We start from the raw sequence: 25,199 nt of genomic DNA on the forward strand, positions 1-25,199 counted from the left end.
CGCTGAATGACGTCATTCAGCGGCGCAGCTGCTGTGCCGGAGACACAGGAAGCAGCCGGAGGGCGGAGGCGGTGATGCTGCGGAGCGGACATTTGAGGTACTGTGCTGCCTGTCACTGCTGCTGTGTGTGTGCGTATGACTGTGTATGTGTGTGTATGTATGTAGTGTGATGGGAGTAATGGGAGGAGGCAATGATGTAGTATGTGTGTGGAGTGGATGTGTGTGTATGTATGTATGTCATGTATTTATGTGTGTGTGTGGATCGGTGTGTATGTGTGTGTGTAGGTGGAGAAGGCCATGATGGAGGTGATGGGGAAAAGGCCATGATGGAGGTGATGGGGAAAAGGCCGTGATGGGGAAAAGGCCATGATGGAGGTGATGGGGAAAAGGCCATGATGGAGGTGATGGGGAGAAGGCCATGATGGAGGCGATGGGGAGAAGGCCATGATGGAGGCGATGGGGAAAAGGCCATGATGGAGGTGATGGGGAAAAGGCCATGATGGAGGTGATGGGGAGAAGGCCATGATGGAGGTGATGGGGAGAAGGCCATGATGGAGGTGATGGAGAGAAGGCCATGATGGGGGTGATGGAGAGGGCAATGATGGGGATGGTGGGGGAAGAGAAAATGATGGAAGTGGTGGAAAGGGCACACTGATGGGGTTGGAGAGAAGGCAATGATGGTGGTAGTGGAAAAGACAATGATGGGAGTGATGGGGAAGGAGGCAATGATGGGGTGGTGGAGGAGAAGGCAATGATGGAATGGCAGGGGAGAAAGCAATGATAGTGGTGGGAAAGAGGGCAATGATGGGGTGGGGGAGAGGACAATAATGGGATGTGGGGAGAGGAGGACAATGAAGTGTTTAGGGGATTAGGATGGGAGGAAGGGGGACGTATAATGGACTTAGGAACAGGGGAAGGTGGAGGAAGACATTATTATTGCTTATTATGTCTAACACAGTCCCTTAGCATATAGTATTCGTACTTATTATGTATAACACAATCCCTTAGCATATAGTGTACTCACTAATTCTGTATAACACCATCCTTAGTTACATAGTTTCCTCTTTTATTATGTATAACATTGTCCCTTATTACCTACCACCCTCTCTAGTTATATATGGTGCCGTCCCTTATTATATAGCATCCTCTGATGTTATGTATAGTACTGACTCTTACATAGTGTATTCTTTTTAATTTTGTTATTAACAGTGCCCTCTTTTATTACAAAGTCCCCTCTCTTTTTAGATATAAAATGACTGCTGAAGGAGGAGCCGGTGACCAGACTACCAGTCCATCATCTCCTCCATTAGAAAGGAAGCTTTCCTAGCCATCATTGCATTATACAGCTAACAAGACAGGACGGTATGTAATAAAAAACAGAGCTCTATATAATCCAATATGCTGTACATAGCAAGAGAGGGCACTGCATAATAAGGCAATATACATAATAAAGGAGACTATGTAATATATACATGTATGTGTGTGGCGCAATATATATATATAGCTTTGTTGCCATAAAGGAAGGGGGCCCAGACACATTTCTTGCACAGGGGCCCCAAGCTGTCAGTGTTCGCCCTTGGTATCAATGACATTGATCACTTAAAACAGTGAATCACAGACGTCATTCACTCTGATACACTGGACTTCCTTACCCGTGTGTGGCAAGAACTTCACGATTGTTTGGATGTGTGTAGGACAAGAAATGGAGCCCACATTGAACTGCACTGTATAGGTATGAAACTGGGATGGTATTTCTTTTATTTTGAGCAGATTTCACATTTCTATCGTTTTTTGTTGCTTTCCAGTGACTGGTCAAAAGTGCACAATGACTTTACGGACACACTTGGCTGCTTCCTCAGGTAGACACAGGAATCGTTCTGGTAGAGAATCACCTGCTGGTTTATTGTGGATGACATAAACCTAGGAAGGGTTCAGCAATATAAACAGTGTTGCTGGCATAACGGTAAAACAAACAAAAGCACAGCCTTTATAAGTCCATTCCCTGCAGGGTTCACGTGCAGTTATCCCGCACAGTCCTTAGCTCTTCCGGGAACTGTGTGGGAGTTCCTTGCTCTCCCAAGACACACCACACACTGACTCTTATGGCCAAGTATTTAACACTCATGTGATAGTCACATGACCTTGACCTCACACAGGTCCTGTTAGGACTCTGCAGGTGGAGATACGGTGGACCTCCACCCATCCGCTCTATGGAGGTCCACTAAAACCAGCCTATAGCATAGGTTCCTATTAACCCTCAGAACACTTAGCGTGCTGAGGGCAAAAACACTCTGTTTTTACATTCCGCAGTATGCACAGTGACACGTATCTCCTTTCAGATATCGTGCCAGTGACTCGGTATATATATATTAAATTAGAGGTAGGCCTCTAAAAATTATATAGTAGGCAATCCTCCAATACAGCCTTCAAAAATTGAAAAATTAGGAGAGAGGGTCAGATCATGACTCTGTAGATATGGTGGAGGAGGAGGACACTAAAAATTACAAACCCAAAGCCAGTTAACCTTGTTTTGGTACAAAGGGGTGCATGGCAATACACCAGAAAAAAAGGAACATTTTATTTGACTTTGGGCTCATCCTCATTTGCGAGAAAAACAGAAAAGTGCAATCCAATAAAAAATTGGATTGCATTCTGACTAATGTTATTCTATGCGTCCCTGCTAATCTGTGATTTTTTTTCTCAGCTCAGATCAATGCAAGTCAATGGGTGCAATAAAAAAAAAGCACGGCACTCGGACCATGCAAGTGCTGTCCGAATTTTAAGCACCTATATCCATGAAAACCCAACATTTCATCAAGTTAGAATAGGATGGATAGAATACACACATATATATATATATATATATATATATATACACACACACTAGATGGAGGCCCGATGCTATCGCATCAGGGGGGCAGTAATGTCACAATGGGGGCAGGCTTTGCAGCATTGAGAATCTCTCCCCCCCATGCGCTCACCCACCTATCCACTCTCTTTTTCCCCATGTGCTTACTTCTCCCGTCTGTGCTCTCTTCTTTGACCTGTCTACCCCATGTGCTGTCCCCAGCATCGGACTGGAGCACCTTGGGCCCACCAGAGAAAATCATTCTTGGGGCCCCCTATGTAGCTACATAGAAATAAATACAAGACCACCAATTGTGTGGTAAAACACGCTAATATCAGGGTATAATAAAAGGTAGTACACATTTTAATTATGTAGCAGGGGTTGGGGTAGAATCATAGAATCATAGAGGGGTAGCCCCTTCATGGAATATAATGTAGCCCCCCCTCATCAAATAATGTGGCCCCCCTCATAATATATAATGCTGCCCCCTCTCATAGAATTTATTGCAGCACCCCACAAAATATAATGCAACCCCCTCATAAGGTATAACACAGTCCCACCATAGAATATAATGTAGCACCCTCATAGGGTATAATGCAGCCCACCTCATATAGTGTATGCTATCTGTGGTGTTACATAGGACTGCAGGTGACATACATTATCTGTTCTGTGAGAGTTATCACTGCTATCTCTGGTGTAACATAGGGCTGCAGGTGATATCAACTACATTATCTGTTCTCAGAGAGCTATCACTGTGTTATCTGTGGTGTTACACAGTGGCGTAACTACCGGGGTAGCAGCTGAAGCGGTTGATTTGGGGCCCGGCCCATATAGGGGCCCGGGGCCCCGGCTCCGATCGGCGCTACCCGGTAGTGCAATGAAGTACAGTGGCGCTCCAGCGGGTGCTGTGGCCAACGGTGTCTTGGGGGCCCGCCTGCCCCCCCAGCGCCGCCTGCCGCCGCCGTCGCAATGATGGAGGAGAGAGCGTCAGCTGACGCTCCCTCTCCTATCATTCCCCGCTCTGCCTGTGACACAGCGGGTGCGCGATGACGTCATCGCGCTCTCACTGAGTGGCAGCCAGGCAGAGGAGCAGGAGACAGGAGATGGGAGCAGCGCAGGCACGAGGAGGAGGTGAGGATAATGTTTGTCTTTTTAATTAATATATTGTTGTGTGTGCTGGACTGTGGGGCCATTCTCGGCGGGGGGGCAATATACCATGTGCAGGGCGCTATATACCATGTGGTGCTGGGCGCTATATATACCAGGTGGTGCTGGGCGCTATATACCATGTGGTGCTGGGTGCTATATATCATATGGTGCTGGGTGCTATATATAATGTGGTGCTGGGCGCTATATACCATGTGGTGCTGGGCGCTATATATCAGGTGGTGCTGGGCGCTATATACCATGTGGTGCTGAGTGCTATATATATATCATGTGCTGGGTGCTATATAACATGTGGTGCTGGGCGCTATATATACCAGGTGGTGCTGGGCGCTATATACCATGTGGTGCTGGGTGCTATATATATCATATGGTGCTGGGTGCTATATATACCATGTGGTGCTGGGCGCTATATACCATGTGGTGCTGGGTGCTATATACCATGTGGTGCTGGGCGCTATATACCATGTGGTGCTGGGCGCTATATACCATGTAGTGCTGGGCGCTATATATATCATGTGGTGCTGGGCGCTATATATATCATGTGGTGCTGGGCACTATATATACCAGGTGGTGCTGGGCGCTATATACCATGTGGTGCTTGGTGCTATATACCATGTGGTGCTAGGCGCTATATATACCAGGTGGTGCTGGGCGCTATATATACCAGGTGGTGCTGGGCGCTATATACCATGTGGTGCTAGGTGCTATATATGTCATGTGGTGCTGGGCGCTATATATACCATGTGGTGCTGGGCGCTATATACCATGTGGTGCTGGGCAATATATATCTTGTGGTGCTGGGCGCTATATAACATGTGGTGCTGCGTGCTATATACCATGTGGTGCTGGGTGCTGTATACCATGTGGCGCGGGGTGCTATATACCATGTGGTGCTGGGTGCTGTATACCTTGTGTGGCTGGGCTATATACCATGTGGTGCTGGGCGCTATATACCATGTCGTGCTGGACACTATATACTATGTGGTGCTGGGTGCTATATACCATGTGGTGCTGGGTGCTGTATACCATGTGGTGCTGGGCACTATATACCATGTGGTGCTGGGTGCTGTATACCATGTGTGGCTGGGCTATATACCATGTGGTGCTGGGTGCTGTATACCATGTGGTGCTGGGTGCTGTATACCATGTGGTGCTGGGCGCTATATAACATGTGGTGCCGCGTGCTATATATACCATGTGGTGCTGGGTGCTATATATACCATGTGGTGCTGGGTGCTATATATACCAGGTGGTGCTGGGCGCTATATACCATGTGGTGCTGGGCACTATATAACATGTGGTGCTGGGCGCTATATATATCATGTGGTGCTGGGTGTTATATATACCATGTGGTGCTGGGTGCTATATATACCAGGTGGTGCTGGGCGCTATATACCATGTGGTGCTGGGTGCTATATGCCATGTCGTGCTGGGCGCTATATACCATGTGGTGCTGGGCGCTATATACCATGTGGTGCTGGGTGCTGTATACCATGTGTGGCTGGGCTATATACCATGTGGTGCTGGGTGCTGTATACCATGTGGTGCTGGGTGCTGTATACCATGTGGTGCTGGGTGCTATGTACCGGGTGATGCTGGGTGCTGTTTACCATGGGCGCTATATATACCATGTGGTGCTGGGTGCTGTATACCATGTGGTGCTGGGTGCTATATACCATGTGGTGCTGGGTGCTATATACCATGTGGTGCTGTGTGCTATATACCATGTGGTGCTGGGTGCTGTATACCATGTGTGGCTGGGCTATATACCATGTGGTACTGGGTCAGCAACTTTAAATATAAAATTATTAATGCTTAACTAATTTGATTGTATTGACTGAGTTACAGGATTAGGAATAATTGTGTTACATTATTTCTAATTCTGTTACTTAATGTGACTCTAGTATGCATTATCGGTAAGGGTGTGTGTCTTGAAGGGGGTGTGTCTTTGAGGGGGCCCCGTTTAAAAGTTTGCTATGGGGCCCAATCAGTTCTAGTTACGCCCCGGGTGTTACATAAGACTGCAGGTGACATCTACTACATTATCTGTTCTCAAGTCGGTAGGACAGTGTTCACACCACCAAAAGAATGAAACACAGAGAAACACTGTATAACAAACATGCAAAAATACTCTGCCATGAAAAGAACTTGTTTGGTTTAAATAGACCAAAGATAAAAGATCAAATGTATAACATAAAAGAGACAAACAGCACATAAAAAATACAAAACAATTAAAAATTCTAGTCCCACTTATCTAATTAGCCCAATCTAATACTTCTGAATCCTCACAGAACTCGCTTGCTGTGATTCTCCAGTGCTGGCACTGGGAGATGGCGATGATACGCAGTGCGTAACTTGAACAGCATGGGTCCCAATTATTGAAAGTCTTTAATAGCATTGGTATTTTCATAAAGGTCAAAGGGATTTTGGGCCCTCCTAGGCGCCAGGGCCCTGATGCGATTGCAACCCTTTCTGTCCCAGTCCTTCCCTGGTGACTATGGAATATGACGTCCACTACATGATTTATGATGTGAAAGGACTTTAGTGGAGGAGACTACACTTTGGGTACAGAGCAGTCGCTGATGGTGTCGGCCCTATCCCATGTACTACATGTGAGTGATGATGTGGTGAATATTGAGGCAGTGACATTAGTCTGGGAAAGCCATATGACAAATGGCCATAACTGTCACGATGAGAAAGAATTCGCATCAGGACCACTTGACCCAACTCCTGGCAAAAGAAAAAAATAGGATTACCTCTTAGGGAATCTGTCACCTTTTTGACCTTTTTGAGTTATGGATATGGGCATACAGGTTGTATACAGGTGAAATAAGTCATACCAGCATGCCTCCTTGATGTGGATAATCATCTTTCATACATTTGTGGCGCCCCTGAGGCTTAGTCGCCACAGAGGTACTGCACCTTCTCCTAAGGTGTGGTGCCCCACCATCCAGGTAAGTTGGAGGCTCCTGACCATGCTCCAACACTCGCACCCCACACAATAGAGTAGTTCAGCAAAACCACATTGCGGCTCCTTGCTTAGAGAGAAGCAGAGCACCTTTGGTGGTTCCTTGCTTGGAACACTAGACGTGCGGGGAGGTGGGTGGAGTTCAGAATATATATATATGAGAGGGATGATTTAGGATTACAGGTCAGTCTGAGAGTAGGTCAGTGAGGAAGGAAGCCACTCGGGAGGAGTGGGGATCCCTGGAAGAGGGATGGAGGAAGGAGTGCTGCAGCTGCCTCAGTGATCTGAGCCAGCTGGCACGGGAAAGGAAGGAAGGAGAAGGACATTGAACTGAAGCCAGAGCTTCCATAGAAGGGAAAAGACAAGTACGGAATGTAGGAGTAAAAGGGAACACAGAGGACGTGGGTTAGAGGAAGAACCCTGCCTAGAAGTTCTAAGCGCAAGGCCGGGGCCCGGTCCCCGAGGTTGTATGGACACTAATGGTTCTGCAGCAGACACCGGTGGAGTAGTGGGCTGTAAATGCACTACTCCCATCTAAGACTTGAGGACAAAACAGCAACACGGAGAGAGAGCCGGGACTTAGGAGTAGAGAGTCCGCGAAGCAGGCTACAGCTGTCTGCCGTGCAAGTAGAGTTCTTGGGAACATCTGTCAGGAGGAACTCCACTGTAACACAGTACTAGGAGATCTTCACACTTAAAGGCGCTATAGAGGAGACATTCAGGAAAAGGCACATAAGTTGGCGGAGTGTGGAAGGGAGCATTCCATCTTGCCTGGAGGTTGACTGAGTCCCTGACCCGGAGGACACGGCACAGAAGCGGGCACTACAGACTGTGAGTAAAGCTTTGGAACTACATGCCCTGGTGTCCTCCATTCCTTCCCGCGTCCGTCCGCCTGGCACTGCTGCATCCCCTGCGCCAAACACTACACCATCTAAGTGTCTCCACATCTACACTGCCCTGGGACAACAGCCCTGCCTGTGGAGGGCTATAACCTCATTGCTGCACCACACCATCTGTCCCGGAGGATCTGTCTGCAGCGTCGGCTTAACACCTCCCTTGCCGAACACCAGAGATGGCGTCACGAACTATTCATTTAACTACATTCCACCATTCACATCTTCCTATTACTTGGGCGCCCAGGGCCACGGTCCGGGTCACTGCCGCTGTGACACATCCCACTGATACCGGCCTGGCACCGAGTACCCCACAGCCCTGGGAGGGTGACCCAACTTGGCATCACGAACAGGATGACGAGACCCAATGCCATTGGGTTCTGTGTGCCTAGGATTTGTAGGCCTTAAAACTTTTGAGAATGTGCAGAAGACCCAATTTAATAGACTGTGAAATGAACATCAAAAATGGCCGTTGGCGTGGAGAAGAAGGGCGTGACGAGATGGGAGGTCCTAGGAAAAGACCGTGAACAGTCTTTGGCCTCCCCTGCCTGAATTACTATGTGACAGCAACATGGCCCACCCCCCGAGGGGTTCGTATACTGGCTTGGTATGGAGGCGCTGGAAGACGCCACCGCAAGAAGGAGGGGCAGAAGCCAGTGGCGGGAAAGGGGCCAAGAGAGGAAGGAGAAGAACGCCAGAATGCCATGATGAAAGAGAAAAGAAGACAAAGCAAAGACAGAAGAACGGGGGGAGGAGAAGCCACTCGCACCCAAGCCGCCCCCAGGCCACCCCTGCGGAGGCTGCGACCGCTAATACATCCTCTGCAGCGTCCGCCACCACCTTACAACCGATATTGCCATTAGATGAGTCCTGTCCGGAGGAGATATATGAGGGCTCTGGAGCAGAACGGAGGGCCGGGACCGTGTCCCCGTCTGGACCGGGCGTGGTTGCACCCGCCTCCAACGATGACCCCGGTCAGAACCGGCCTTGCACCTGCCCGGATCCAGCAGCGGTCCACCCCATCAACAACTCCGGGAGTTGCGGCTGCCTCTGTCCACTGCCGGGTGCCGAGACTGGAAACTCGCCTGGAGGCACAAGGTACGACCACTGCCCTCGACCTGACCCTAGCCTTGGGATCGGAACCCACAGATAGAATTGGCCCAATTGACCTCCGCCGGCAGCCCCAGACTGCGTGCTGCCACCCGAGGTCCCGATGGACACTGAAGAATTGGATTCTGAGCAACCAGCCGCAGCATTGGCTCAGTCCCCAACAGCCGCAGAAGCGCCATCAGAGGTAGCGGATATGCCGTCCTCGCAGGCAATAGACGTTTCTGTGGCCCTTTCAATTACCCCGACGAGTCCCTATCTCTCCCTGTGGGAAGCAGAGTACATGCGATTGGCAAGCAACCAGCAACAGGATGAAGACACCCAAAGTATTACATCTAGTAGCAGTTCCTGTTATGAATGGGTCATCGAGGAGGAAAAAACCTAAACATGCCAAGCCCAGAAAAACCAGAGAAGTTGGTAACTATGCAGATTGCAGATCCCTGATCTTACCACAACAACTAGCAGTAGCCGTGGAGCGTGCCTACGATGAACCTAGACGCCTCGTCACTGCCGGAGGACTAAATAAGCCAAAAGCAAGAAAAGGGAAAACTAACTGCCGCAGAGCAGACGGAATAGACAGCCCCCACACATGTATTGATGGTGAAACAAGATAATAATAATAATAATCTTTATTTATATAGCGCCAACATATTCCGCAGCGCTTTACAGTTTAACAGTTTCAAAACACAAGTCATAAGTAACAACGCTAACAATACAATAATTAAAGCAAAATAAGACGAAATAAGACGACCCTGCTCGTGAGAGTGTACAATCTACAATGAGGTGAGGGAGATACAGAGTACAGGTGTGTATTTACAATGGTGTATTTACAATGAAGGTCCAGCCATCTTGCAGGAGTGAAGGATGGATGGAGATAGTGAATGGGCTACGCACGCACACTTACACAGAGAATGACTTTGATTAGTGAATGTGATAGGCCGCTCTGAACAGGTGTGTTTTGAGGGAGCGCCTAAAACTATGCAAATTGTGGATAGTCCTGATTTCTTGGGGTAGAGCATTCCAGAGGATAGGAGCAGCACGGGAGAAGTCTTGGAGTCGGGAGTGGGAGGTACGGATTAGTGCAGAGGTTAGTCGAAAGTCGTTTGCAGAGCGCAGCGATCGGCTAGGCCGATAGACAGAAATGAGAGAAGAGATGTAAGGGGGTGCCGCACTGTGGAGAGCTTTGTGGGTGAGAACAAGTACTTTGAATTGGATCCTATAATGAATGGGCAGCCAATGTAAGGACTGGCGAAGAGCGGACGCGTCCGAGTACCGATTACCCAGATGGAGGATCCTGGCTGCTGCATTGAGTATGGACTGGAGAGGGGATAGTCGAGTGACGGGGAGGCCAATTAATAGAGCGTTGCAGTAATCCAGGCGAGAGTGGATCAATGCAACAGTGAGGGTTTTTGTTGTTTCCATAGTGAGAAAAGGGCGGATTCTAGAGATGTTCTTTAGGTGTAAGTGGCAAGAGCGGGCAAGGGATTGTATATGGGATGTAAAGGAGAGATTGGTGTCAAACATAACACCCAGACAGCGCACCTGCTGCCGGGGTGTTATTGTGGTACCACCCACGGAGAAGGAAATGTCAGATTTAGGGAGGTTAGTAGACGGCGGGAGCAGAAGAAGTTCAGTTTTGGAGAGGGTGAGTTTCAGATAGAGAGCGGACATGATATTGGAGACTGCGGACAGACAGTCACTGGCGTTCTGTAGTACAGCGGGGGTAAGGTCGGGGGAAGACGTGTATAGTTGTGTGTCATCAGCATAAAGATGGTACTGAAAGCCAAATCTGCTGATGGTCTGTCCAATTGGGGCCGTTTAGAGAGCGAAAAGAAGGGGGCCAAGGACTGAGCCCTGAGGTACCCCGACAGCAAGAGGAAGAGGAGATGACGTGGAGCCAGAGAACAAAACACTGAAGGAGCGGTCAGAGAGATAGGAAGAGAACCAGGAGAGTGCAGTGTCCTTAATGCCTAGTGACTGGAGCCTAGAGAGTAGGAGATGGTGGTCAACAGTATCGAAAGCTGCAGATAGGTCAAGAAGAATGAGCAGAGAGTGGTCACCGTTACGTTTTGCTGTCAGAAGGTCATTGGTCACTTTGATGAGTGCAGTTTCAGTCGAATGTAGGGGGCGGAAGCCGGACTGTGAAGGGTCTAGAAGGGAGTGAATGGAGAGGTAACGGGTAAGGCGGGAGTAAACTAGGCGTTCCAAAAGTTTAGAGATGAAGGGGAGATTGGAGACTGGTCTGTAGTTGTTTGTGCAGGATGGGTCGAGAGCAGGTTTCTTTAGTAGTGGAGTAACGATGGCGTGTTTGAAGGAGGATGGGAAAATGCCCGAGGAGAGGGAGAGATTAAAGATTGTAGTTAGGTGGGTTGTGACGACTGGAGAGAGAGACTGGAGGAGATGTGAGGGAATGGGGTCAGTAGTGCATGTAGTCGGACGAGAAGAAGAGAGGAGTCTGGAGACTTCTTCTTCTGTTATGGGATCAAATGTGGAGAGTGAGCCAGGGGAGATGTAGGAAGGGATGGGAGTCACAGCACTTGGTGGTTGGGAGCAGATTTCTTGACGGATATTATCTATTTTTTCTGTAAAGTGGGAGGCCAGGTCATCAGCACAAATGTCTGTGATAGGGGCTTGTGCTTTTGGCCTGAGGAGGGAGTGAAAAGTGTCAAAAAGTTTCTTGGGGTTGTTGGCTAGTGAGGAGATCAGGGTGGTGAAGTAGGTCTGTTTGGCAAGGTGAAGGGCAGCGTTATAGGTTCTTAACATAAATTTGAAGTGGATGAAGTCTTCTGGTGTGCGGGTTTTTCTCCATAGGCGTTCAGCACTCCTGGAGCATCGCTGGAGAAGTTGAGTTTGCGATGTGAGCCAGGGCTCTTTTACTCTGTGTTTGGAGGTTCTGAGGGTGAGGGGAGCTACTTGGTCAAGGGTGCTTCTAAGAGTGTCATTGTAGTGATGAACAGCCAGATTAGGACAGGAAAGAGAGGAGATTGGGGACAGAGATGAGTGTAGGGAATCTGAAAGTGTCTGAGGGTTAATAGCTTGTAGATTTCTGACTGTGTGGTAGGTAGGAATGAGCTGGGGTGGGCGAGGATTTGTGAGCGTGAAGGAGAGAATGTTGTGGTCAGAGAGTGGAAGCGGTGAGTTGTTTAGGTGGGAGATTGAACAGAGCCGGCAGAAGACCAGATCAAGGGTGTTACCGTCCTTATGTGTCTCAGAGGTTGAAAGCTGTGAGAGGCCTAGAGAGGTGGTTAGTGATAGAAGCTGGGATGCAGATGTGGAATTAGGGCTGTTAATGGGGATGTTGAAGTCTCCCAGGATGAGGGTTGGTAGTTCTGAGGACATGAAGTGTGGCAGCCAGGCTGAAAAGTGGTCAAGGAAGAGGGTGGGTGAGCCTGGGGGCCGGTATATGACCGCTACCCTGAGGGAGAGGGGACGGAAGAGCCTGATGGTGTGGACCTCAAAAGAAGGGAATAAGAGTGATGGGACTGGGGGGATGACCTGGAAAGTGCATTGAGGGGACAGGAGTATGCCAACTCCACCACCAGGTCTGTTTGTGGGTCTTGGGGAGTGAGAGAATTGTAAGCCACCGTAGGAAATGGCAGCAGGAGAGACAGTGTCAGAATCCTGAATCCAGGTTTCAGTGAGGGCCAACAGATTAAGAGAGTTGTTCAGAAAGTAGTTGTGTAGGAAAGGAAGCTTGTTACAAGCAGACCGTGGATTCCAGAGGGCACAATTAAAAGATTGAGATGAGGGAGTGCAAGTAATGTTAATCAGATTATTGTGGTTTCGATATGAGGTAGGGTAGGGGTCGAGGTTGGGGGATGGTGGACCAGGGTTGGGGGAGATGTCCCCTGAAATCAGTAGGAGAAGGAAGATAAAGAGCCAATAGTTGTTGGAATTGTAAGTAGTTTTTTTCTGCGATGTGTTTGGGCAAGATGGGCTGAGGTTTCTCAGGAAGGTGAGGAGTGTGTGGGAGCTGTACATGGGAGAGGGAAGTATAGAGGGGCTGATGTGTATGAGTCGTGATGGAGGGGGGATAGGGTGATGAATGTGGATGGCAAGGGAACACAGGAGGATAAAAATAAAGCACATGGTTAAAGGGGAAGGCAAGGTGTGGGTTACCTGACTCCTGCCCTGACTAACTGCCATGTATAACTGCCGTTTTGCTGGATGCTTATCTTCTGTGATGCTTTGCTTATGGGATGCTTGCGTGCTGTACCCCACACTGCGTGCTTCCCCTTAGCAACTACTACATATATAGGCCACACTACAGGGTCAGGAGAGAGGGATTGTGGGAGATGGTTGGGTATAATTTGGCAGCTGGGGCCAGCACACCAGGGGATGGTTAGATGATCAAAGGCACTAGACCAAGATGTGGCAAAATGCTATAGCACCTTCCACCTGATAAGATCTAGAAAGGCCCCAGTCACAGATCTAAAGCAGTAAGTATTACATACAGTGCAACAAATGAATTATACCAAAGCTTTAGCAAGCACATTTAAATATGCAGCAAAATGGTCAAGCAGCAGAAGTATGGAGTTGTACCATTTGGATATATTACAGCAGAGAAATAGAGGCAGCAGAGGTGGGAAGTTGTATCATTCAGGCTGCTTGCTGGCAGTGAATGGAGTAAATACATGCAGGGTGGCTCAGTTGATTACCATTTGGATATATTACAGCAGAGAAATAGAGGCAGCAGAGGTGGGAAGTTGTATCATTCAGGCTGCTTGCTGGCAGTGAATGGAGTAAATACATGCAGGGTGGCTCAGTTGATTACCATTTGGATATATTACAGCAGAGAAATAGAGGCAGCAGAGGTGGGAAGTTGTATCATTCAGGCTGCTTGCTGGCAGTGAATGGAGTAAATACATGCAGGGTGGCTCAGTTGATTACCTGTGTGAAGAGAGAAGATGAATGTTAATTCCATGCCATGTATAACTGCCGTTTTGCTGGATGCTTATCTTCTGTGATGCTTTGCTTATGGGATGCTTGCGTGCTGTACCCCACACTGCGTGCTTCCCCTTAGCAACTACTACATATATAGGCCACACTACAGGGTCAGGAGAGAGGGATTGTGGGAGATGGTTGGGTATAATTTGGCAGCTGGGGCCAGCACACCAGGGGATGGTTAGATGATCAAAGGCACTAGACCAAGATGTGGCAAAATGCTATAGCACCTTCCACCTGATAAGATCTAGAAAGGCCCCAGTCACAGATCTAAAGCAGTAAGTATTACATACAGTGCAACAAATGAATTATACCAAAGCTTTAGCAAGCACATTTAAATATGCAGCAAAATGGTCAAGCAGCAGAAGTATGGAGTTGTACCATTTGGATATATTACAGCAGAGAAATAGAGGCAGCAGAGGTGGGAAGTTGTATCATTCAGGCTGCTTGCTGGCAGTGAATGGAGTAAATACATGCAGGGTGGCTCAGTTGATTACCTGTGTGAAGAGAGAAGATGAATGTTAATTCCCTGCCATGTATAACTGCCGTTTTGCTGGATGCTTATCTTCTGTGATGCTTTGCTTATGGGATGCTTGCGTGCTGTACCCCACACTGCGTTGATGAAAACACAAACACAGGTAGGAAAACAGGCTGAGCAAACGATGGGGCCCAAACTAACTAGAGAGGACAGGAAAGGAAAGACACTGTCTGCAATCTGCCCAAAACCCTACAAAATAATGTCCAACACTTCTGATAGCAAAATTAACCCTGAAGTCACTAGACTTCTCCCTGTCAGGAGCCTCGCACTGCACTTGCTCACTGAGCCAGTGCGGGTGTCCTGAGTACAAAGACAGTGCTCAAAGATGCCTGTGGAGCAGGGCAGCAGCGGTGACGATGCGTGCTTCAGAGTATCAGGACCTGAAGCACATGACTGCTGGGGGTGTGGCCTAAGCTCCACAGATCTAGGAGCTGCAGGGAAACTCCTAGAAAGGTAACTACAGGACAATGTTACCAAGGGGCATAGACAGAGACAGAAACCAGATGAAGCCAGGGTCAAAGCGCAAGATAGCAATACAGTACCAAAGGTTTAGACAGAATGGATAGTCAGGACGTAGCAATAGGTAAGAAAACCAGAACGGGCAATAGACGGTACAATGGGGACAAACTGTAACGGAGTAACGATAGCCAAGCCAGGAGGTCAGAACCGGAGAAGACAATAGCACCAAAGCAAGAGACGGAGTACAGAGTGAGGGAACAGGCCGGGTCATACACGGGAAGCAAACAAGCAACGCAGAATACACGCACACCAGGGGTCAGACACACCAAAACAACAGTACAGCTGACAGAGAACCCTTGTAAAGAGTGAGTATAAATACCCCTCCCAGATCCAGAAAGAGGCCACGAACACTTAACCCTGTGAGTGCAGGGCATGAACCCTGTTCAAACCATGACAGTACCCCCCCTCTTAACGGGGGGCCGCTGGACCCCCAGGCTTGTCTGGGTATCTGGTGTGGAAGGCCCACATCAGATGATCAGCATGCACCGAACTGGTCGGAACCCATGACCGATCCTCCAGAGAGTACCCCTTCCAGTGTATCAGATACTGGAGTCTCCGGCGCACCCACCGGGAGTCAGCAATGCACCCTACTTCATACTCCAGCTGCCCCTCTACCAGCACTGGCGGAGCATTTGATGAGGGATCCTCTCTCACCGTCCCCACAGGCTTTAACAGGGACCTGTGGAAGGCATCAGAAATTTTGAAGGAGGTGGGCAGCTGCAGTCAGTAGGCTACTGGGCTAACAACCTACATAACATTGTATGGGCCAATAAACTTGGGCCCCAGCTTTATAGATGGTATCTTAAGCTTGATATTGCAGGTGGATAGCCACACCTTCTCCCCTACTGCAAATGCTGGACCTGGCCCCCTCCTCCGGTCAGCAAACCGCTTATAGTTTTCCTGGACCTTGGAAATATTCCTCTGAACCTCCCTCCAAAGAATTCTAAGACGTTGTGTCGCACCCTCAGCTCCAGGACAACCTGAATCCATGCGGGAAAACTCTCCAAAATGTCGGTTAAACCCATAGTTGACCTGAAAGGGAGACTTCCCAGTAGATTGACTCACACGACCGTTGAATGCAAACTCTGCCATGGGCAATACCTCACACCAGTCCTCCTGCCTGGAAGAGGCCAAGCATCTCAGAATCTGCTCCAACGATTGGTTCGTGCGCTCCGTCTGTCCATTAGACTCTGAGTGGTAGGCAGAGGAGAAGGACAACGAAATCCCCAGCTTTTTGCAAAAAGCCCTCCAGAACCTGGCTACAAACTGTACCCCTCTGTCTGACACCACATTCATAGGCACTCCATGCAACCTAATTATATGCTGCATAAATAAGCGGGCCAGGGTTTCAGCAGATGGTAATGCGGGGAGAGGTACAAAGTGAGCTTGCTTTGAAAACCTATCCACCACCACCCATATCACCGAGTTGCCCCTGGAAGGAGAAAGATTTGTGATAAAACCCATGGACAAATGTGTCCATGGTCTATCCGGAATTGGCAAAGGCACCAATTCCCCGGCCAGCCGGACCTGAGAACTTTTAGAACGAGCGCACACCCCACATACAGTCACAAACTTTTTAATATCTGTTACCATAGATGGCCACCAGAAATCCCTCGCAATTACCCCCTGGGTAGCTGCAATCCCAGGATGAGCACTCAACACAAAATCGTGAAATTCCTGCATAAGTCCGAGACAGAAACGTTCCGGTACAAACAATTTACCCGGGGGTTTACGACCAGGAGCCCGTGCCTGGGCCTCCAAAATCCCTCTCTGTAACTCAGATGAGATTTCAGCCACCACTACTCCTGGCTGAAGAATGGAGGAGGGAGTTTCTGGAGGGGACACGGAATCAAAGCTTCGGGATAAGGCATCAGCCTTGATGTTTTTAGATCCCGGGCGGAATGTGATGGTAAACTGAAATCGAGAAAAAAAAAGCGCCCATCGAGCCTGTCTGGGGGTCAATCTCTTGGCAGACTCGATATAGGCCAAATTTTTATGATCAGTGATGACTGTAATGGGATGAACAGCCCCCTCCAGGAAATGCCTCCATTCTTCAAAAGCCAACTTTACCGCCAACAACTCTCTATTGCCGACATCGTAATTTCTCTCGGCAGAGGAAAATTTTTTAGAGAAAAAGGCTCAAGGCCTCAGATTATTAAGGGTTGGAGGTCCCTGAGACATAACTGCCCCCACCCCTACTTCCGAGGCGTCAATTTCCATGACAAAAGGTCTTGACGGGTCGGGTTGTACCAATACAGGGGCTGAAGAAAAGCACTTTTTTAATGTCATGAAAGAATTTTTTGCAGCTACAGACCAATTTTTTACATCAGCTCCCTTGAGAGTGAGGTCCGTTAGAGGCTTTACCACCTGCGAGAAGCCCTTAATAAATTTCCTATAAAAGTTGGCAAAGCCCAAAAATCGCTGCAACCCTTTCAAGTCATGAGGCTGCACTCACTCCGTAACAACCTGGACCTTCTTAGGATCCATGCGGAACCCCTCCCCTGACACAATCAACCCCAGAAAGGATACTTCTTGCATGAAAAATGAGCATTTTTCCACCACGGCATACAAATGATTCTCCCTCAGTCTCATGAGAACCATCCGCAAATGGTGCAAGTTAGATTGACTGTCCACCGAGTACACCAGAATGTCATCCAAATAGATAACCACAAAACGACCAATTAAATCAGAGAAAATTGCATTAATAAAATTCTGAAAAACAGCAGGAGCGTTGGTGAGACCAAAGTTCATAACCAAGTTTTCGAGCAGCCCTTCAGTCTTCAGGAATGCTGTTTTCCATTCGTCCCCTTCCCGGACTCTTATAAAGTTATACCCCCCAGTTTAGAGATCCACTTGGCCCCGGTGAGTTGGTTACATAGATCAGGAATTAGGGGGAGAGGGTATGTATTTTTCACAGTAATTTTGTTTAATTCCCGAAAGCCGAGGCACGGCCGCAAACCTCCATCTTTTTCTTAACAAAAAAGAAGCCCGCTGCCACAGGTGATATTCCCTTTGCGGAGACTCTCGGTAATGTACTCCTTCATGGCTAGACGTTCGGGCCCAGACAAATTGAACAGGCGAGCCTTGGGTAACTTGGCTCCAGGGACTAGATTAATGGCACAATCAAAGGGTCTATGTGGTGTTAGCGCCTCAGCCTCACTTTCAGAAAATACATCTTCAAAATCTTTCAGGTACTCCGGAATACCTTCCAGATCGACAGACGACACTGGCACAGATTTTACTGGGGTGACAAGAGTTGTCAAGTTACAACATAGACCGTTAGCCATACAACCCCACTGAATGATCTCCCCTGTGACCCAGTCAATAGTAGGATTGTGACGTTGAAGCCAAGGCATACCCAGTACCAGTCCAGCCGGCAGATTATTTATAACAAAACACCTTAATTTTTCCACGTGAGTGGAACCCACTTTCAGAGAAAAGGTATCAGTCATGAAACAAATTCCCTCCTGGGTGATAGGAGAAGAATCAATTGCCACGATTTTAACAGGATCTTTTAACCTGACTGTCCCTATCTTATGAAAAGTCACAACTTTGGCATCAATCAGATTAATAGAAGAACCACAGTCAACAAAGGCGGTAGTCCCAACTGGACCACCTGTAAGTTCCAGTTCCACCGGAAGCAGAATTTTAGTAGGTGAGGAAATGGGTACCTGGAAGTCTGGGCAAGCTCCTCGATTGTTTCCCAGACTCAGTCGTTTTCCTGATGGCTTCACTGAAGAAGGGCAAGAAGGACAGTTTCTTCTCCAATGTCCAGCGGATCCACAGTAAAAGCACAATTGGTTGTTTCTTCGGTGTCTCCTCTCTTTTTCCTCCAATGACGTGGCACCAACCTCCATGGGCTCAGGACTAGATGCAGAGTCTCTCAGATTGGAAAATAAAGGGGTCTCCTGCAGCATGACCCCTCTTGCCCGCAGCCTACGGTCCATGCGGATAGCATAGATCATAGCATCCTCCAAAGAATCCGGTGGAGGATGAAGGGCTAGGGCATCTTTCAAACGTTCGGAAAGGCCTCTACAGAACAAACCCCGGAGGGCAGCATCATCCCAGGAGACCTCCGCTGCCCAGTGTCTGAACTCAGAGCCGAACCATTCAGCAGAGTACCTCCCCTGTGTCACACTCATCACCATATCCTCTGCCAGACGCACTCTATCAGGCTCATCATAAATGTGCCCCAGAGCCTCAAAGAACAAATTCACAGACATACGTTCAGGAGCAGAGGAAGAGAGAGAGAAAGCCCATGCCTGCGGAGCCCCCCCGAAGTAGAGAAATGACAACCCCCACCCTCTGGAACTCATCCCCGGAGGAACGGGGCCTCAGAGAAAAAAAAAGCTTGCATCCTTCTCTGAAAGACCTGAACTCCTTTTTATCCCCTGAGAAAAGGTCTGGCAATTTGACCGGAGATTCAGGGAATGCCAATGACACATCTCTATCCCCAGCACTAGGAGCCCCTGCAGCGACAGCCCCCTGCACAGTATCCACCAACTGTTGCTGGGTCTGGGCCATTGTGCGCTGTTCCACATTAAGTTTGTGGAACATTTGGGTCAGGTGCTTGACCTGATCAGCCAAAGCTTGTATGGGATCCATGAGGATAACACTTTTTTTTTCAGAGGAAAAAAAAAACTGAAATGGTCAGCTATAATGTCAGGAGCCCCGCACTGCACTTGCTCACTGAGCCAGTGCGGGTGTCCTGAGTACAAAGACAGTGCTCAAAGATACCTGTGGAGCAGGGCAGCAGCAGTGATGATGCGTGCTTCAGAGTATCAGGACCTGAAGCACATGACTCCTGGGGGTGTGGCCTAAGCTCCACAGATCTAGGAGCTGCAGGGAAACTCCTAGAAAGGTAACTACAGGACAATGTTACCAAGGGGCATAGAGAGAGACAGAAACCAGATGAAGCCAGGGTCAAAGCACAAGATAGCAATACAGTACCAAAGGTTTAGACAGAATGGATAGTCAGGACGTAGCAATAGGTCAGAAAACCAGAATGGGCAATAGACGGTACAATAGGGACAAACTGTAACAGAGTAACGATAGCCAAGCCAGGAGGTCAGAATCGGAGAAGACAATAGCACCAAAGCGAGAGATGGAGTACAGAGTGAGGTAACATGCCGGGTTATACACGGGAAGCAAACAAGCAATGCAGGATACACGCACACCAGGGGTCAGACACACCAAAACAACAGTATAGCTGACAGAGAACCCTTGTAAAGAGTGAGTATAAATACCCCTCCCAGATCCAGAAAGAGGCCACGAACACTTAACCCTGTGAGTGCAGGGCAAGAACCCTGTTCAAACCATGACAGTCCCACTATATCAGCACTCTGAAATATTCTGAGACAGAGCAAAAAGAGGCCAATCAAATAAGGGACAAAAAGCAAATTGGCAAATACAGATAAATAAGAGTGGAAATTCAGCACAGCCCAAGCCGGGGCTGGCTGACTACACAAAAAACTGAATAGAACAACAAAATCAAGTGTGAACATTAGCAGAGAACTTAGCTTGAGCTGACTGGAACAGAGCTGAGAACCAAGACCTGACAAGCAGAAGGATTCACCAGCAACTGAATAGGGCATCGGCTGTCTTAAATCCAATCTGAGCCTCCTGAGATCCAATCGTCATCCTCATTCTCAGGTGGCAGATCTCCACCGATCAAATCAGCCTTACCACCTCCACCTCCTGTGACCACCAGAGGGAGTCTGGAAGAAGAACTCACAACTGGTGAACCAGAGAATGAACTCACAACATTACCCCCCTTGAGGAGGGGTCACCGAACCCTCATCCACGCCACCAGGCCGATCAGGATGGGCCCGGTGAAAAGCACGAACCAATCTATTGGCATGAATATTGGAGGCAGAGACCGAAGAATTATCCTCCTGACCATAACTCTTCCATTTGACCAAATACTGGAGTCTCCGTCTAACCAAATGAGAATCCAATATTTTCTCTACCTCATATTCCACATTGCCTTCAACCAACACAGGGTCAGGAGGTGCTGCCATAGGAACCACTGGCTCAACAAACCTCTTCAACAGAGATTTGTGAAATACGTTATGGATCTTGAACGTAACTGGAAGAGCCAATCGAAATGAAACAGGATTAAGAATTTCCAAGTACCAATAAATCTTGGCTTAAATTTAGGAGATGCAACCTTCATAGGAATATTCTTAGACGACAACCAAACCATATCACCCACTTTAAACCGGGGACCAATGGTCCTATGCCGGTTGGAAAATCGCTGAGCCTTTTCCTGAGAGAGTGACAACTTATCCACCACTTGGTCCCATATCTGCTGCATTCTCTTAACCACAGTGTCCACACCTGGGCAGGACGAAGATTCCACTTGCCTTGAAGAGAATCGAGGATGAAACCCAAAATTACAGAAAAAGGGTGACATCAAAGTGGCAGAACTAGCTCTATTGTTCAGTGCGAATTCGGCCAAGGGCAAAAATGAGACCCAATCATCCTGATCAGCAGATATAAAACATCTCAAATAAGACTCCAAGGTCTGGTTTGTTCTCTCAGTCTCTCCATTGGTCTGGGGATGAAACACGGAGGAGAAGGATAACTGAATTCCCAGATTGGAACAAAAGGCTTTCCAGAATCTGGAAACAAACTGGACTCCTCTGTCGGACACAATGTTCTCAGGAATCCCATGTAACCGAACCACCTGTTGTAAAAACAAGGGCACCAACTCAGCAGAAGATGGCAACTTTGGGACCATCTTCGAAAATCTATCACAAATCACCCAGATAACAGTCATTTTCTGAGAGACAGGAAGATCAGAAATAAAATCCATTGAGATATGGGTCCATGGCCTCTTGGGCACCGGCAAGGGCATCAGCAACCCACTAGAACGAGAACAGGGTTTAGACCGAGAACATGTCCCACAGGACTGTACAAAATTCCTGACGTCACGAGATAAGGCAGGCCACCAAAAGGACCGACTCACCAAATCTCTGGTACCAAAAATACCTGGATGACCAGCCAATGCGGAGCAATGAATTTCAGACATCACTCTCTTTCTCCACTGGTCAGGAACATACAATTTTCCCATAGGGCAACGCTCAGATTTATCCTCCTGAAATTCCTCCAGGGGGCGTCTTAAATCGGGCGAAATGGCAGAAAGAACTACCCCCTCACCTAGGATGGTAGTAGGCTCGGTCACACTAAGAGAATCGGCAAAGAAACTCCTAGAAAGGGAGTCTGCCTTAACATTCTTAGTGCCCGGAAGAAAAGAGACCACAAAATTAAAACGCGTGAAAAACAAGGCCCATCTAGCCTGTCTAGGATTCAAGCGTTTGGCCGACTCCAGATAAATCAAATTCTTGTGATCGGTGAGGACCACAACTTGATGTCTAGCTCCCTCCAACCAATGTCTCCACTCCTCAAATGCCCACTTCATGGCCAACAATTCCCGATTCCCCACATCATAGTTGCGTTCAGATGGGGAGAACTTTCGAGAAAAGAAGGCACAGGGATTCATCTTAGAAGTCACAGGGTCTTTTTGGGACAAAACAGCTCTGCACCAATCTCAGAAGCATCTACCTCCACCTGAAATGGAAGTGAGACATCAGGTTGCCGTAAAACTGGAGCTGAAGTAAATCTCTGCTTAAGCTCCTGAAATGCTAAGATAGCCTCAGGAGACCAATTCAGCACATCAGCGCCCTTCTTGGTCAGATCAGTCAGTGGTTTGACAATACCGGAAAAATTACCTATAAATTTGCGATAGAAATTAGCAAAACCCAAAAACTTCTGGAGGGCCTTCAAAGAAGTAGGCTGAACCCAATCATAAATGGCCTGTACCTTGGCCGGGTCCATTTTAATAGTCGATGGAGATAAGATAAATCCCAAAAATGAAATCCTCTGTACACCAAAGATGCATTTCGATCCCTTAACAAACAGGGAATTCTCCCTCAAAATCCGGAACACAGTCCGGACGTGTTCCACATGAGAATCCCAATCACTAGAAAAGATCAAAATATCATCCAGATAGATGATCAAAAACTCATCCACGAAGTCACAGAAAATATCATTCATAAAGGACTGGAAGACAGAAGGGGCATTAGTGAGCCCTAAAGGCATCACCAGGTACTCAAAATGTCCCTCCGGAGTATTAAACGCCATCTTCCATTCATCCCCGTGCTTGATGCGAATAAGATTATACACCCCCCTGAGGTCAAGCTTAGTAAACCAGCAGGCACTCTTAACTCTGGAGAATAAATCAGACATCAGAGGTAACGGGTACTGATATTTAACCGTCATCTTGTTAAGGGAACGATAATCAATACACGGTCTTAATGAACCATCTTTCTTGGCCACAAAAAAAAAAACAGCACCTAAAGGTGACGAGGATGGTCTAATATGACCCTTCTCCAATGACTCCTTAATATAGGATCGCATAGCATCATGTTCGGGTACTGATAAGTTGAAAAGCCGACCCTTGGGAAATTTACACCCAGGCATCAACTCAATTGCAGTCATAACTCCTATGAGGAGGCAAAGACGCAGACTTGCTCTCACTAAATACATCAGAAAAATCGGCTAGATAATCAGGAATATCATGAGACTGAGGAGAGATGGAGAAAACAGGAGCATCCCTAAGAACACACTGACAACCCCAACTCACCACAGACCCAGATTTCCAATCCAAAACTTGATTATGAGTTTGCAACCAAGGAAAACCCAGAACAATAGTATCTTGCAAATTATGCAGCACCAAAAATTTACAATTTTCTTGGTGGTCTGGGGCAACTCGCATTGTCACCTTGGTCCAAAACTGAGGTTTATTCTCCGCCAAAGGAGTAGCATCAATACCCTTCAAAGGAATAGGCGTCTGCAGAGGCATCATGGAAAAACCACAACGTTTCGCAAAGTCCAAATCCATCAGATTCAACGCTGCTCCTGAATCCACAAAAGCCATCGTGGAAAACGTGGATAAGGAGCAGATCAGAGTAATTGCCAAAAGAAACTTAGGTTGTATACTGCCCACAGCAAATGTGTGTGCAAAACGTTTCTCTCGTTTTGGGCTGGCAGAAATAATATGAGAGGCATCTCCACAGAAAAAACACAGCTTATTACGCCTTCTAAACTCCTGACGTTGCGCCCTAGACAAAACCCCATCACATTGCATAGGTTCAGACGTTTGTTCAAAAGGTGGCAGCGCCTCCCGTGTAGTTTTATGTTCACTTAAACACCGATCAACTTGAATGGCTAATGACATAGAATCATCCAGACCAGAGGGAACAGGAAATCCCACCATAACATCTTTTACGGTCTCTGATAAACCCTTCCAAAAGAGAGCTGCCAATGCACTATCATTCCATGTAGTAAGCACCGCCCACTTTCGGAATTTTTGACAGTACAACTCTGCAGAATCCTGACCCTCTTTTAATGCCAACAGGGTTCTCTCAGCTTGATCAACAGCATTAGGTTCATCATACAACAACCCCAAGGCTTGAAAAAACGCATCCACATTAGTCAGAATAGGATTTTCAGGTTTCAGAGAAAAAGCCCAATCCTGGGGATTGCCGCGCAGCAAGGAGATGACAATTTTAACCTGCTGCACAGAGCTCCCTGATGAGTTAGGCTTCAAGGCCAGAAATAATTTACAATTATTCTTAAAATTCAGAAATTTAGACCGATCCTCAGAAAACACATCAGGAGTAGGGATCTTAGGTTCAGCAGCATGTGACTGAATGAGGTAAGTGGAAATTCCCTGCACTTCAGCAGCCAGCTGCTCCACATGATCAGACAATTGCTTAATCTCCATTAGGAAAAGGAAAAAAAATCCTCCTGTGGCCCCAGAGAAAAAAGAGGAAAAAATATTTAAAAAAAAAAAAAAATTCTGACATTTTTTTTTTCCTTTTTTTTTTTTTTTGAACAACTTTTCCCTGCTTTTGAGTACCCTAGAATCTGCGGTATGGCTGGTGATTCTGCTATTAATGGGTCACCGAGGAGGAAAAAACCTAAACATGCCAAGCCCAGAAAAACCAGAGAAGTTGGTAACTATGCAGATTGCAGATCCCTGATCTTACCACAACAACTAGCAGTAGCCGTGGAGCGTGCCTACGATGAACCTAGACACTTCGTCACGGCCAGAGGACTAAATAAGCCTAAAGCAAGAAAAGGGAAAACTAACTGCCCCAGAGCAGACCCCAAAGGAATAGACAGCACCCACACATGTATTGACAGTGA

At 47.7% G+C, this 25,199-nt stretch overlaps 1 long non-coding RNA gene across 1 annotated transcript in view; it reads left to right on the forward strand.

The window, feature by feature from the left end:
• Positions 1-25,199, forward strand: part of LOC141093145 (uncharacterized) — a 66,689-nt gene that overhangs the window by 28,517 nt on the left and 12,973 nt on the right. The window contains exon 2 of the long non-coding RNA XR_012232993.1: positions 1,246-1,362. This is a non-coding gene — a long non-coding RNA (uncharacterized lncRNA). The remainder of the gene's footprint in view (positions 1-1,245; positions 1,363-25,199) is intronic.

Source organism: Dendrobates tinctorius, unplaced genomic scaffold, assembly GCF_039654945.1.
Source record: "Dendrobates tinctorius isolate UK_male_01 unplaced genomic scaffold, ASM3965494v1 ptg000062l, whole genome shotgun sequence".
NCBI classification, from domain to species: domain Eukaryota; kingdom Metazoa; phylum Chordata; class Amphibia; order Anura; family Dendrobatidae; genus Dendrobates; species Dendrobates tinctorius.